Here is a 15466-nt window from a genome sequence, read left to right on the forward strand (position 1 = left end):
ACAGTAGTAGAAACGGAACAAAGACAAGACCCCATATGGACACCCGTCATTAAATTATTGACTAAGCAAGACACTCGCCCGATTCATAAACCGCCAGTACCATTGAAAGAACTAGTTATGTTGGACAATTTAATGTGTAGAGTAGTAAAGCTAGGGACAGACCCGAGGAAATGTTGTCAGTTAGTATTTCCAGCTGTCTTGGTACCAACTGTGTTAAAAATTATCCATGATGCTCCTGCAAGTGCACATCCAGGAAAGGATCGTACACTCCAACAAGGTCGATTGAAGTATTTTTGGCCAAAAATGGTTAAGGAGATTGCTCATTATGTTGACAGATGTTTAACTTGTTTACAGCACAAGGGACATGTTTCAGGTCCTAATCCAATTCCGGTGTACCCAGCAACTAAAGCTCCTTGGGAATTAATATCAATGGATTTATTGACAAATTTTGCGGAAACAGAGAAAGGGAACAAACATTTGCTTGTAATGGTCGATAATTTTTCACGGTTTTCCGAACTAGTTCCTATCCCGAACAAAACAGCAGAAACTATAGCCAGTGCATTCCATGACCAAATAATTTGTAGATATAGTATGCCTAAAGTAATCCTTTCAGATAATGGTCCAGAATTCAGTAATAGTATTTTAACTAGCTTGTGTGATTTATATAACATCAAAAAATGTAGCATCATGCCTTATCATCCAGCAAGTAATGGACTAGCCGAAAGTACTAACAGGAAAGTGTTAGATGCCTTGAGAGTCACATTGAATTTTGATAACAACAATTGGGATGATTTTATACCCATAATTCAGTGTGCTATAAATTCTTCAATTAAAGTTTCTACAGGTGACACACCTCACAATATTCTTTATGGTACAGATAAGATCCTCCCTAATGAATTGATTAACGTACCTCCTATTTCCTTATATAACGTAGATGACTTTGTTCAAGTGAAGCGTAGACAGATGCAATTAGTATTCAAGAAAATACGAGAACAACTGTCCAAAGCTACAGCCGAGTTCACTCTAGCAAGGAATGCACGAGCTAAACCCAGTAAAATAACTATTGGATCTGTAGTAATGATACTTAACCAACACAGGTCTGGTCCTATGTATAAGTTAACTAAGAAATTTTTGGGTCCATATAAGGTAACCGAGCTTATCAAAGGTAATAAGTACAGACTAAAGAACTTAGTAACAGGAGAGTATATAAATGAACATTTAGACCACATGAAGTTAGCTAAAATGACTGTTGACGAGACTGATGAGGAAGATGACAATGAACTTACCCAGACAGATACTCCTACTCGGACACCACCGTCTGTGGTTGACAGACCACTTGATATTCAGCAACCCCATACTAGCACTTATAATCTTAGATCTAGACCTCTCGTTTCAACCGTGCACTCAACACGATCAGGGGTTACTTATCCAACAGGAAGTCATCTGTATTTTTCCAGGGGCATAGAAGTGTAACAAGAGACTTTGAACTAGGCACCCCGCAGGGTGGTGTCCTCAGTCCTACCTTATTCAATATCTTAATAAACACGCTGTTAAACTCTGTACCGAGCAAACCCAACGTCCACATCATTAGCTATGCTGATGATATAATGATACACACCGCTGGTTATGCTAACACGCAGAACACTCTTAACTCTGTATTAGACTCATGTCAGGACCTAGGTTTAATTATCTCAGCAGAGAAAACAAAGATATTAAATCGGCGCCCACCCAGGCAGGGAGGAGCTGTTCGCAAGATGCAACTGTCTGATGGCTCCCAGCTTGACTATGTAAACAGATTCAAATACCTTGGCCTTGAGGTGCCACTGTACGGTCCTGTTGTATTCAGACTCTGTCGTCAGTTTAAAGAGAGGCTCCGAGCTCTCAAGGCTGTTGCAGGTTATCACTCAAGCTATGGTGCCAATGTCAGAATTGTCAAAATGATGTACTTTGCATACATCAGATCTTTAGTAGATTATGCTGCACCTCTGCTTGCTTTGATGCCTGAAAGAAAGCTTGGAGGGCTTGAAAAATTGCAAAACGAAGCCTTGAGGATAATCCTTGGGTGCCCTCGTACCACAAAGATACTTAATATGAGAAAGGAACTTAATATTCTGAGCGTTGTTGATCGTGTTACTGAAATTAACTGTCAAATTGGTATAAAAATGCTTAGGCTAACTCATCCTAATCCTTGCACAGAAGCCCTCCAGAATTTCTTTATTGAAGATCAGCATTGTTCCAAATGGATAACAAAAACTGGAACCCAACTCAGAATGTATCAGGTTCATGATTTGTACCAAGAGAAACAACAGCGGCACTTTCCTGCACCGTGGGAGGTTACACCCTTTCCAGTTTTAATCCCTCCCTTTCCACCCAAGAAGCAAATTAGAGATCAGCCCAAGCTTCGTCTTGAGGCAAAGCTCAACGCCTTAAGCCATATTGATGCTCTGTCCACAGAGCATTCTCTCTCTCAAATTATATACACTGATGGTTCCCTACACCGCACCACGGGTGCAGCTGGAAGTGCAGTTGTCCTGACAATGGGCGATGGCCTATACTTTGAGTGGGGAGTCCGTATAAACAACTGGGCCTCTACCCTTCAGACTGAACTATTTGCCTTGATCCTTGCACTGAAATGTGTACAAGTCTCAAAACTTGATACATTAATTGTAAGTGACTCCTTATCATCCTTAAATGCTCTCAACTCTTTAAGACATAACTGTAACATGCTCGTGTCCGAAGCTAGACACAAATACAACAAAATTACTAAGGATGGTAACAGAGTCCATTTCATGTGGTCTCCATCTCATGTTGGCCTCCGAATGCATGATAGAGCTGATAAGTTAGCCAAAGAATCTGCCTTTAAAGGAGCCGTTGAGTGTAACCTTGGATTGTCAATGAGCAATCTGAGAGCAGCTGTACACCGAGAACTTCAACAAGATCTTGTAGATCTGAGGCAAAGTGAAATTGACACCAGTAATTCCATCTATCATCATACTATCATGCAAGAGGAGCCACACATCTATGGATCATCCAATAAAATCAGCAGACTTCTAGATGTTACTACTGCTCGGCTTAGACTCGGTTACAAGTATCTCTGGGAATTCTCATTATCTGCTGATGTAGACCTGACCAAATGTAAACTGTGTCAACAAAATTATTCGCACACCCTCCGTCACTATGTGATGGAGTGCGAAAAGATACGTGAATTTAGAGACAATTCTATAACCAATGTTCCAGCGATGTGTCAATATTTCATTCAAAATGATCTGCTACCAGAAATTTTAGCCAAATATCCCCAGTTTGCTAACTGTAGGTAGTAACTAAGTGATTGTAACCTATCCACCGCTGCCCACTGGATGGGGGGCGGTGTGCAGGACAAACATATAAATTTTGACACTAGCTCTCCACATATGTCAGTTGCTTAATTTAGAACCTGTACTTGAGGTCGATCTCGAACCCATTGTTGATGTGATGACTTATATTGAATTTTGTAACTAGCTCATCAAGATTGTAACTTGCTTAGCTAAATGAATTGTGGGGTTCAGTCCCTGAGCCCATTATGTGCCTCTGTAACCCTTTCCACTACCGCCCACAAGATGGGTATGGGGTGCATAATAAATGAACTAAACTAAAAACTCAACACATGTCCATTGGCTAGATGTTAACGAGGATATCTCTCAAGATGATAGTTTGTCACATGAAGTTTCATCTGTTCTGGACCTTCAGTCAGAGCCAGAGTTGTATAGTGCTCTGGATGAGCTAGGTGTAGATATCCGCAGAATTTATAATTGAGTGCACGCTGCAGTTATTCTGTTTATTTTGAAAAAAAAAAATCATTATCTAATCTTAAAATTCATTTGTGGTTGTTAGGTCAGAACTTTGTAATAATTGTTTAATTTTGTACAGTTTTCAAGCACATACCAGTGACACATGTTAATAATTTTGTTTAGGCAATACCTTGAGTTGTATTGTTCATATCTGATCAGTAGACATCCACATGTTCTTAATACTCTGGTTTAATCAAAGCATTGTTACCATAATTTTCACCTATTATGATGATTTTTTTTTTGGTGCATGTGCCGAGTTGTCAGTATTACGCACACCTGATCTTTCAATGTTTTATTATGCAAATTTCACATGTAAGCCATTATTGAATGCCACCGAGGTCCTTTCAGTATCATTGTAACTATATAGCTAGCCAGAGCTTGTCGACAAGGGACGTCGACTTGGTAGCGTGTCCGAGCGGTGTTATACTCAAATTCTATGTCAGTTGGAATATAACCAATCACAGGCAAGTAGGCCTCTGACGTCATGCCAGACAGAGGAGCATCAGCCATGCTCCCAGCAGTCTCAGTATCCTCACAGATTCAGAGTAGGTGGACCTCGGCTGGCCAGTTATACACCTGTTTGCCTCACTCAATATATATACAGAAGTGACTACTGTGTCTACATTCAACCCGAACAAGGCAAACGAATATATATATACATAAAAGATGCGCGCTAGCTCGACGCTCTTACTTCACCACGTGGGACTTATAAACAACCCGAGCAAGGGCAGGATGCTGTGAGATTAACTGTTAATTTAACCTAGAATATTTTAATCTTCCTGATGGTTGAACTCATAATCCATTCTATATATACTACACAATGGAATGACATTGTCTTTAATACAAATGTTCAACCGATGGGGAAACAATGCAATATTTTCATTAATCATGGTGTACAACCCTAGTAATATGTCACTAGGAAAGTTGATACTGTCCACAACTAGACATGTTATAGAAAGCATGATGTTTTTTAACTTGAGTGGATGGTTCATTTTCCCTTTGACAGTTACTTTATTCCCAGAAACACCTCTCAGAAAAGTCATTGGTGACTCACTCACTGTAACAGAGTGCTTACTTGCAATATCTCTAAGAGCTGAAGTCTTGACAATATTTATTTTGGCACCTGTATCTACGAAGACCATAGGCAAGAGCCGATACTAGAGGACCATCACTAAAAACTGTGCAACTCACTGTTTGTAACTTACGTTGCTTAGGGTGTCTGCGTCTGGTCTGGGTCAAATTCACTTGGGTTTCGTCAACAAATACACCGTGTCTTTTGTCAGTGTCCTCCTCTGTCAAGTGTTCAAATCTGTTTTGGGCAGCTACTGAATAAACAGGGAGGGGCACAAGTACTGGCTAACTTGATTGGGTTAGAAGGTTGCTTTGAGATTCTCCAGACGATGTGGTGTAAACAGTCTGAGCTCTTGGGTTCTGTGACTTGTTATTGTAGTTGGGGTGATTATTGTGGAGTGGCGGTTTGGCCACTATATAGAGTGGCGGTTTGACTTGGCAAGTTCTTTGAATCCTTCCTTAACCCCCTTCCCCCCCAACACCCTCCCCCAATGCTTACCAGTCAGAGTCAATAGTATCAAGTTCCGAAGATAGAAATTCTCTATATATTTTGGCACATGATAATGTGTTCTCTTGTGTGTTTATATACTGCTTTTATGTTATACCAGGAGTTGTATTTTGTGATACTTAATTAGTTCGGTGTATGCTCAAGGATTTATTTACTTGTAAATGTCTTGTTCTGTGGCTGTAATATTTGAAAGAGTACTGATGGTTTACTTGCAATGTAATACAGTGCCTATCGCGGCTCGGCGCCTGTCGCCAGCTTACTGTTCTCTGGCTTGTCAGCAGGGGCAGGTGCACTTGATCTTGCTCCTGTTTGTGGCACATATTTTCAGGTCTAAGGACCTTGTAAGCTTCTGGGGTGTAATGTAACCATGTTTATGTGTGATGGATCGTAACTACCGGTGTACACCATTTTTGTGGAACAGGTGGTAGGTGTTATTTTTGATTGGCATATATGTGGTGGGTATCTGAGGACCTTGATTGATTATTATGTATCCTGATTGATACCGATTCCTCACCCACTAATTGATTATTGTGGCACCACCATCCTGTATCCTTGATATTGTAGCATACTAGAATTAGTGTACCATTGCACTAGAATTGGAGCCTAGTGACAGCTAGTTCATAGGTGTGCAATTGATGTGTGCATGATAATGATTCCGAAGAGCTTTGATTGAAGCTATATTATATACTTTGTGAGTAGCAGGGTTATAGAGCTGTTTACTTATGTTACTGTGTTTTGCCTAGATATGCCCCAGTAAACCGGTAAATTTTGGTTACTTTTACTTAACCTTAGACAATAGTACTGAAGGCCAGGTGGCATTATTGAGATTTTGACCAGGTCAGTGTTTCCAGTGATGCTGTGAAGCATGAAGACACGACAGGAGTTTACCTCGTAGTTGGTAAAAGTAGGCACAGGGACTACAAACCCGGACACCGCGGTGGTCGAGGCCGAAGAAGAACCACCCCAGCAAGGCCAAGAACGATCCCAGCCACTTGAAGAGCTTGGGCCGAACGAGCCCCAGGAGGTGGACGTTCGAACCCCGCACCTATGGGTTCCAGACATAGATCGTCACAGCCCGTTAACCCGAGGCAGGCTTCCTTCATGACCCAGCAGAAGGAAGAAGAATAATTATTAATTACAACAATTATTATTATAATAATTATTATAATAATATAAATATTTAATAAGTATTACTATTCCTTCATTACCGTAACCACATACACTTCACATTACCGTCATTACTGTAATCACATACTCAACACAATACCTTCATTATTGTAACCACATACACTAAACACTACCATCATTACTGTACCTACATACACCACACTCAACCGTCATTGCTGTACTCACATACACTACACACTACCTTCATTACTGTAACCCCATACACTACACACTACCTTCATTACAATAACCACATACACTACACACTACCTTTATTACTGTAACCACATACACTACACACTACCTTCATTACAGTAACCACATACACTACACAATACCTTCATTACAATAACCACATACACTACACACTACCTTCATTACAATAACCACATACACTACACACTACCTTCATTACAATAACCACATACACTACACACTACCTTCATTACAGTAACCACATACACTACACACTACCTTCATTGCAATAACCACATACACTACACACTACCTTCATTACAATTACCACAAACTTTACTCACCTCTTAATTATTGTAATGATCTACACACTGACTTCATCAGTAAATAAACTAAGACAAATATACAAATAATAATATATGTCATATGTTGTTGTTCAAGATTTGCTACCTGGAACAAAAAGTTCCAAGTCGCACGGGCTATGGTGAGCCCGTAGTAGTATATGTCATAATTTGTAAGACTACAAAAATAAATAAATAAATATAAATTTAAATAAAAAAAAGTTTAAGGTACTTAAACAAATTTATGGGATTTTATTATTTTGTATTTTTCTATTATTATTATTATTATTATTATTTTTTTTTTATACAGGTGTGTAGAGGAGAAGAGACTCACTGAGAGTGGGTGGTGCGGGAGGGAAGGGTCTGGACCTCCTTGCCACAGACCTTTGCCATCCAGTATGCCTGGGTTCGCTCCTTGCTGCGTCGGCGCTGGCTCTTGGTCTTTCGAAGAGCATGCCTCACGAGCTGGCGCTGGGCATCGCCAACGGTGAACACCTCATAGTGGCGGTCCATGATGGCTACTGTGGTCACAACACTGTTTATGCCAGAGACAGTGACAGAGATTCCTCGGGGTGGAACTTGATCTTCAGATCCAAGAACACGAAGTGGTCACTCTATCAACTGTACTAAGGCGTCCCACATATATATGTGTTTGGAACTTATATATATACTTATAAATGTGGCTCATCATGCTAATCTTGGTGTCTTTTTTGTCCATTATCCAATTATGTTCTTAATCTTTCTTAATATGAAAGATGCTAAAGCTCGGAGATGAGCCTTTTGCACTTGTTTTTGTTGCTTTTATTGTTGAATATAATTAAATTTCTTGTAAATAAATAATTATTACTAAGAAAAGCTAGGTCCAGCACTTTATGCCACGTCCACTGGCCTTGTACTGGTCGTGATATTCCTGAACTGTTTACTGTTGAGGTTAACATTCTTGGTCGAATGTGGCCTTAATGTCCAAGTAAATGATGTAACCGCTGTCATCACTCGGTTTAGCCCTGGTATGTTGGTCCACAATATTTGTATACTGTCTAGGTACGCTGGGGGAACACGCTGCGGAGTTTCCGCAGGATTAAGTCATATACCAGAGGATCTGACACTACATCGAGTTCTTCTTTAGATTTAAACAAGAAGGCATCCCAGGCGAACGATGGGAGCGAAATGTGATGGAAAATGTCCAATTTGTAGAGAGGTTGATTGGTTGTTGATGGTTAGTTGTATGAATGGATTGTTAACTCTGTCTGTCTGTTACTGCTGTTCTGGTAGAACCCTCTTCTCTCATCTATGCATGTGATTCCACTTCATCCCTCCTCATACTGCTAAAGCTATCTCCCTCAAACACACAATTCTCTTTGTTCTAGCCCCACATACTGTATGCTTTTGTAATGTATCGCACACACACACCCTAAAAGCTCCCACCTCCTCCAAATGCTAATCTCACTGACAAAACATCGAGGGGCGGAGCTTAAACTTTCTACTCCCCCTTCACTCAGAAGGGGGGCAACGCCCTCCACATTGGAGACCAGACACTATTGGCTCACATCACCAGGAGGAGGAGCCTATAACTTACACTGCTTTCATTGGACAACACTCGCCTGTACCTCACCCCAAACATGGCAGGTAATTTTGTAGACTTTTTCACATTTTTATTTCTTACAATTTTTTACCTTATCTACTATTACTATACATACTCCTCTACTCACACCCACACCTCCTCCTACCCCCTACCCCCCACCCCTCACACACTCCCAGTACTCTCTCCAACTCATCAGGGACGGAGCTTATACCCTTCCTTCACTTACCTGACGACGTAGACCCTGCGCTAATTTACTACCTGGCAACTGGTGGAACTCCTCTTGCGCCAGGTGCCACGTGGTCTGTAGTTACCAACCACTAAGCGACCCTTCTTTTCGTGTAATGGAACAATATCTGCCTTCTTTCATAAGGAGAGCAAAATTCCTTGAGCTAGGCAGAGTTGGAAGAGGCATGTGAGAGGTGTAGCCAACAGGTCAGCACAGCTGAGTAGTAGTCTTGGACTGACCTAATCTGGCCCCACAGCTTTGCCTGTGTCTAGCGTTTTAAGGAGATGGATAACTTCAGCCTGCTGTATAATCACTTCAACCATCTTTGTCACAGTGCATGTATCAAGATGTGGAGGCTGAAGTTCAGGATCAGGGACTTACATCTTGGCAGCACATTATAGACCAGTTGCACTAACATCGCACATCATAAAAGTATTTGAGAGAGTGATTAGGAGTCAGGTCACCAATTTCATGGAGACCAATGACCTTCATAACCCAGGCCAACATGGATTTCGAGCGGGAAGATCGTGCCTCTCACAGCTACTTGAGCACTACGACAAAGTCACTGAGGCATTAGAAGAGAAGCAGAATGCTGATGTGATATACACGGACTTCGCAAAGGCCTTCGATAAATGTGACCATGGCGTGATAGCACACAAAATGAAGTCAATGGGAATAACCGGTAAAGTAGGACGCTGGATACTCAGTTTTCTGTCAAACAGGACTCAGCGAGTAACTGTCAACCATATAAAATCTAGTCCAAGTGCAGTGAAAAGCTCTGTACCTCAGGGTACAGTCCTTGCACCACTGCTTTTCCTTATTCTCATATCAGATATAGACAAAAATACAAGTCACAGCTTCGTATCATCCTTTGCAGATGACACAAAAATCAGTATGAAAATTACCTCGGCTGAGGACATTGAAAAACTTCAAGCTGATATTAATAAAGTTTTCGACTGGGCATCAGAAAATAACATGATGTTTAACAGTGATAAATTCCAGGTACTCAGGTACGGTAAAAATGAGGACCTTAAACATAATACAGAGTACAAAACACAATCAAATGTACCCATAGTAGGAAAACAGCATGTAAAGGATTTGGGAATAATAATGTCGGACGACCTAACGTTTAAGGAGCATAACCAAGCAAATATTGCGACAGCCAGAAAAATGATAGGATGGATTACCAGAACTTTCAAATCCAGGGATCCCATCACAATGGTTGTACTCTTCAAGGCACTTGTGTTGTCCCGTCTTGAGTACTGCTCAGTACTCACTTCCCCCTTCAAAGCAGGAGAGATTGCTGAAATAGAGGGAATACAGAGAACATATACGGCACGCATAGACGCAATAAAGCACCTAAATTATTGGGATCGTCTCAAAGCCCTCCAAATGTTCTCACTAGAAAGAAGACGAGAGAGATATCAAAGAATATACACCTGGAAGATACTGGAGGGCCAAGTACCAAATCTACACAGTAAAATAACAACGTACTGGAGTGAACGACATGGAAGAAAATGTAAAATAGAACCAATGAAGAGCAGAGGTGCCATAGGCACAATCAGAGAACACTGTATAAACATCAGAGGTCCGCGGTTGTTCAACGTCCTCCCAGCAAGCATAAGAAATATTGCCGGAACAACCGTGGACATTTTCAAGAGGAAACTAGATTTATTCCTCCAAGGAGTGCCGGACCAACCGGGCTGTGGTGGGTATGTGGGCCTGCGGGCCGCTCCAAGCAACAGCCTGGTGGACCAAACTCTCACAAGTCGAGCCTGGCCTCGGGCCGGGCTTGGGGAGTAGAAGAACTCCCAGAACCCCATCAACCAGGTATCAACCAGGTAACCAGGCAGCAAAGTGGGTTGCCATTAGATCAGCCTTCTCCTGATTGCTGGTTGCAACAGTTCCATCCTCCCAGTTTAAAGGCAGGATTGTGTGCTCAGATGAATATGCCTGCCGATATTTCAACCCGTTCTCACACAAGACAGCACATATATGACTTAATGCTTAAAGTCAATATGTTGAATATGAATTAGTAAATATGTGATATATTCCCAGTTACTTTTTTTACCAAGGCCCAAACTCTTCCTCACGTACCAATTTACGTGTCACAGTACCCGTCCGTCAACATAGATAGCAGAATATTCGTGATTGGTTCAATTATAAGGAAAATTGTAGTTTTCAGGTCCCACATGGGTTGTGAAATTTACCTACTGTTGTCCATGCTCTTATAATATTACAGATCAGCTATATCCTATTGAAGGCTCGTAGTTTTGTTTTGAGAAATATTAGTTGTTCTTAGTAAATTATAATAAGCACTATAAATTATTACATAGAATAACAGTGCTTCACCAATCAATATTATATACCATAGTTTGGCTTTAAAAATCTTTAAAGAATGTTTTGTAGGAACGCTAACAGAAAACGATGTAACATTTGAATGTCTATGGGGTAAACTACTGCAAACAGGACGGTATTGTGTCTACTATACCAACTATAGCTAGGATGGGTATATTGTCACCTACCGCCTGTTAGGTGGGAAAGGGGGTCCAATACCACCCACAGGATGGGTATGAGGGTCACATCCACCCACAGGATGAGTATGGGGATTACATCCACCCACAGGAATGGTATGGGGTCCAATACCACCCACAGGATGAGTATGGCGTGCACTACAACCCACAGGATGGGTATGGGGCTCCAACCACCCATAGAATGGGTATGGGGCTCCAACCACAAATAAAATGGGTATAGGGTCCAATAACACCCACTGGATGTTTAAGGCGTCCATTGCCGCGCGTCGAGCTCGAAAACCGCAGCATTCATCTCAGAACCATGCCTATTTCACACAGATTCCTTAATAAACGTAAGAGTTTTATATGTCACAAGAAAGATAGAAATATAAGCTTCATTCTAAATACCTTACCATGAGCATATTTAAATTTAAAGCGAAGATACGTGTACTTTTATAATAGCCGAGCTTTAACCCCGGACAGATTGATCGACCGAGCAACTCTCTCTCAGAACAATGTTTATTTCACGTGAATTCGTTAATAAACATATATGTTTTATATGTCTCAAGAAAGGCAGACATATAAGCTTCACTTTAAACAGTTTACCATAGACATATTTAAAGTTCTAATGAAGATACATGTATTTTAAAAATTACGGAGCTCCCACCCCGTACAGACTGAACGACAGAGCAACTCTCTCTCAGATCAATGTTTATTTCACGTAAATTCGTTAATAAACACAAATGTTTTATATGTCTTAAGCAAGATAGAAATTAGAGCTTCATTTTCAATACATTACAATAGACATATTTATAGCTCAAGTGAAGATACATATGTTTTTATAGTAGCGCTCAGTAGCTTGTCGGGCATGGAATGCAGACGCCTACGCACTTGCCGATATATTGTATAATTATCAAAGATACGCTAATAAAGCCTAAAATCTTATATGCCTCCAGAAAGACCGAGATATGAACATTATTATGATTTCACCAAATGAAATATATCATGTTCGAGAACAAAGATATATCAATTTTAAATTAAGTTTCGACTCTTGCTCGGGCGAGAGAGAGGGAGCGACTCTCGCCCCATCTATTGGAGATTCTGTCCACTAAAGACCCAAAGCTACTCAAACCCTCCTAGCATTATTTAAGTAATGAAGTAATATGGTATATTTACTACAATGTGGGTGCTGAATGCAGAACATGAGAAAACATATATTTACTCCAAACTAATATAATTTCATTATGAAATAAGTAAATAAGTAGCATCAAAGGAAGTCGACGGTCCAAGCGTCAATGTTGTGGAACGACTTATCCAAGATATATCGTTGTTTGGAAAGTGTTTGTTGGCATATCCAGTTGTCGCACTTCTCTGCACAAATTATCACAAATTTAAATTATAATGTTAACAAGTAGAATACGTATTTTTAATAAAATCTAACATAGCTAGCCAGAAAACATTTAACATTTATTAAAAAAATATATGTTTGGAAGTTAAATCGACTTCATAGGACAATAGTGTTGTTATATATACTCGTTATTCGTTGACATGCGTTCGCTACTTAAACTACCATGTACTGTACTTATGTGAAATCTCCCATGTCTCTTCGCTCATCTCACCGAACCCTACAGGCTCTGTGATATATTGCTTAATTAATTGAGATTCACAAATAAAGCTTATAATTGTATGTTATAAAAAAGGCAGAGCTTATTTTAGTTCATTTATTATGCACCCCATACCCATCCTATGGGCGATAGTGGAGTGTTACAGAGGCGCATAATGGGCTCAGGGACTGAGCCCCACAATTCATATAGCCAAGGAAGTTATAATCTTGATAAGCTAGTTACAAAAGTCAATGCACATTGTCACATCAACAATGGGCTCGAGTCCGACCACAAGTACAGTTTATAATTTAAGCAACTGACATATATGGAGGGCTAGTGTCACAATTGATATGTTTATCCTACACATAACCCCCTCTCCCCCATCCAATGGGCAGCGGTGGATAGGTTACAATCAAGTCGTTTTTTGCGTTTTATTCAGAGATTAGATCTTATTGGGTGAGGAAAGATATTCATATTTTAAAGAAGGCTTCTTGGCTGATGCTCTCCATTGATGGAAAATATACAACCTTTTGAAAATCAATGTTAGTTTGATCTAGATATTGTAATTAACGAAAGTATTTATGTCATCTGAAAGGTAGAAATATAGGCTACATCTAAAATCCTTTGTCATAAATATAACTGAAGTGAAAACGAAGATATATGCGTTTTGATAGTTACTTGATGGCTAGCTCTGAGAGTGTGAAGCCCTGCACACCAGCCAATAAATTGTATAATTAGTTTCCATATATTTTAATTAATCTTAAAAATCTATATGTCAGAAGAAAGGAAGATGTAGCCGTTAATGTGACAACATTTAAAAATATATATATCTTAAGTTAAATAAATAATATCACCTTATCGCTGGTGTCCGTACACATAAAAATTACCTAGGTATCAGTATCCAGCCAGGCGGGGATCACAGGCTGCACAATACTGATAAATTATGTAATGCACTACTTGTGGTCCATCTCGAACCCATTTATGATGTGACGACTTATAGTGAATTTTGTAACTAGCTCATCAAGATTGTAACTTGCTTAGCTAAATGATTTGTGGGGTTCGGTCCATTCATTTTCTTTCTTTATTATGCTCCCCATAATACACATCCCGTGGGCGGTGGTGTAAAGGATTACAGAGGCACATAATCGGTTCAGGAACTGAACCCTCTAGTTCGTTTAGCTAAGCAAATAACAATCTTTTGACGCTAGTTACAAAATTATTAATGTACACATACTTATGCATACATGTACATATTCATACGTATACATATATACATACACATACATATTTAATCACCACCACAAATACACACATCAGTAATCTTTTGTGTCACAAGTGATTCAACAAGAGGCTCACAACAGTCACTATACAAGGCACTTTACATCTATGAGGAGTCGCACAGTTACTAGTCTTGCTCCACACCCACCCAACTGGGCGGCAGCTTTACAGTCATGTGCTCCACACCCACCCAACTGGGCGGCAGCTTTACAGTCATGTGCTCCACACCCACCCAACTGGGCGGCAGCTTTACAGTCATGTGCTCCACACCCACCCAACTGGGCGGCAGCTTTACAGTCATGTGCTCCACACCCACCCAACTGGGCGGCAGCTTTACAGTCATGTGCTCCACACCCACCCAACTGGGCGGCAGCTTTACAGTCATGTGTTCCACACCCACCCAACTGGGCGGCAGCTTTACAGTCATGTGCTCCACACCCACCCAACTGGGCGGCAGCTTTACAGTCATGTGCTCCACACCCACCCAACTGGGCGGCAGCTTTACAGTCATGTACTCCACACCCACCCAACTGGGCGGCAGCTTAACAGTCATGTGCTCCACACCCACCCAACTGGGCGGCAGCTTTACAGTCATGTGCTCCACACCCACCCAACTGGGCGGCAGCTTTACAGTCATGTGCTCCACACCCACCCAACTGGGCGGCAGCTTTACAGTCATGTGCTCCACACCCACCCAACTGGGCGGCAGCTTTACAGTCATGTGTTCCACACCCACCCAACTGGGCGGCAGCTTTACAGTCATGTGCTCCACACCCACCCAACTGGGCGGCAGCTTTACAGTCATGTGCTCCACACCCACCCAACTGGGCGGCAGCTTTACAGTCATGTACTCCACACCCACCCAACTGGGCGGCAGCTTTACAGTCATGTGCTCCACACCCACCCAACTGGGCGGCAGCTTTACAGTCATGTGCTCCACACCCAGCCAACTGGGCGGCAGCTTTACAGTCATGTGCTCCACACCCACCCAACTGGGCGGCTGCTTTACAGTCATGTGCTCCACACCCACCCAACTGGGCGGCTGCTTTACAGTCATGTGCTCCACACCCACCCAACTGGGCGGCAGCTTTACAGTCATGTGCTCCACACCCACCCAACTGGGCGGCTGCTTTACAGTCATGTGCTCCACACCC

Source organism: Procambarus clarkii, chromosome 58 (genome assembly GCF_040958095.1).
Source record: "Procambarus clarkii isolate CNS0578487 chromosome 58, FALCON_Pclarkii_2.0, whole genome shotgun sequence".
Taxonomy (NCBI): Eukaryota; Metazoa; Arthropoda; class Malacostraca; order Decapoda; family Cambaridae; genus Procambarus; species Procambarus clarkii.